General features: G+C 52.0%; 1 protein-coding gene across 1 annotated transcript in view; it reads left to right on the forward strand.

Moving 5' to 3' along the window:
• The first annotated feature begins 226 nt into the window (after nt 1–226).
• The window catches only part of LOC126572692 (lachesin), a 90,212-nt gene continuing 88,695 nt past the window's right edge, over nt 227–1,743 (forward strand). The window contains exon 1 of the mRNA XM_050232213.1: nt 227–1,743. This exon is cut by the window's right edge and continues 105 nt beyond it. The gene's annotated coding sequence lies outside the window, so the exon portion shown is untranslated.

Here is a 1,743-nt window from a genome sequence, read left to right on the forward strand (position 1 = left end):
AGACGATCGAGATCGGTAGTTTGTCGACAAGCGGCGACCGTGTGAGGGTCGAGCATAACTCACCCAACGAAATCCAGAGACGGTGCCGGAGCCGGCTTCGAATAATAGTCCAATGGAACGGCTGTACCATCGTTCATGTTTTTTTGTGTGTATTCCATTTCCCTTTAACAGGCTACGACAGGATATAATCGTTATCCAGTGCAAGACAGAAGACAGAGAGTGAAGCTCCCGGGGTTCGAGTCCGAGTGCTCGCCAAGGAATCGGCAATCTCGGCAAACGATGAAAAAGTGAAACATCCTCTTGCTGGCCCTCCGTGAGGCAGGCAGACGTGGCGTGGCCGTCAGTGTATGTGAGTGTAGCAACATAAAAACGAGCAGAAAAATCTGTCAAACCACTGAATAGAGAGAAACACTTCTGTGCTCAGCCCCATTTGCCGGAAAAAATTAAACTGAAACACCCGGGGACGGCGAGCGAGTGGAAGAAAAAAGCAAAAGGAATTAAATATCCAAATGGAAAACCTCAAATCGCTAGTCTGAGCGAATCGGACCAGTGGTTAGTGTCAGAGTAGTAGTTGGGTCGCTCGGCAGCAGTCGAACAAAAAGCCAGTCACAAAAAGTCGAAAAAATCCCCGAAAAAAAAAACCAAAAAGAGAAAAGCGGAGGGCAGTGAAAAGAAGCCAAATCTGCGCTGTGGAGGGTGGAATTCGGGCGCTAGAAAAGTGAGGTGAAAAACAATGGTGCCCTTTCGGTGGGGGCCACGTCGCGTCGCGAGGAAAGTGTCGCGAAGAGACCTCCTGTGGCAACCTGTGGCAACGAGCGAACGTCCGGATCGTCCGGAAATGGTTGCGGAGCGAATCGCCACTGTTTGTTAGTGTTTTAGTGATTATTTCCACCCCACACCCCAACCCCTCCCGGCATTCCATTTCATCCCTCCGAGTGTCCATCCCTCCGGTTTAGTTCCTGGTGTTCCGGGGAAAAATCGGAGAAAAAAAAAGATCGGAAAACGCGGTCAGCCCTCAACGAGGAAGAGGAGGCTCAGGGCGGTGGAAAAATTTCGTTGGGAAAAGGTGCCCACAGCCAGTGCCCAGCTGAGTGAGTGAGTGAGTGAGCTTAAAAGTTGTTCTTTCTGCGGAGCGGACGACCTACCGGAGAAGCTGGTGTGTCCTAGGTGTCTGCTGGTGTGTATGTTTGTGTGCGCGTGAGTCTGTTATCCAGTGTTAGTGTTGGTGACCCTTGTCAGATTCCTTTTTCTTTGCTTTCGGGCTTTGTTTTTTGCTGCTCCAGCCACCAACGGCGGAGGTCACTATTTGCGAGCAAGCCGCGAGTTCTCGCGATCGCTGCTGTGCATCCTTGTGTCTGTGTCTGTTTCGCGCTCGTTAAAGAATCCGGTTGCCAGCCAGGTTGGCTAGGAATTTTGCGAGGGTGCTTTGTTTGGTCGGCTGTTTTTGCTGCGATTCAACCTCCACTTTTGGCGCTCGTGCTTGACGTTCGCCCGTCGTCCGAGCTGCCGCCACAGTAGCAGCAAAAACGAATGCCGCACACTCTTACCGAGGCCACCGAGTGACATTTTCCCGGGTGCTGGCCGACGGCGACGAGGAGAATCATCTCGAGCCGCACCGTAAATAAGGGTCAGGTGTTGGCTGGTGAAAAGCATTTCCCCGAAAAGCAACGAGAGACGAGCGATCTACGAGTACTACACAAGCCACAGGATCAGCCCCAGGACAGAAGACGGTGTGACTCAACA

This window comes from Anopheles aquasalis, chromosome 2 (assembly GCF_943734665.1).
Source record: "Anopheles aquasalis chromosome 2, idAnoAquaMG_Q_19, whole genome shotgun sequence".
Taxonomy (NCBI): domain Eukaryota; kingdom Metazoa; phylum Arthropoda; class Insecta; order Diptera; family Culicidae; genus Anopheles; species Anopheles aquasalis.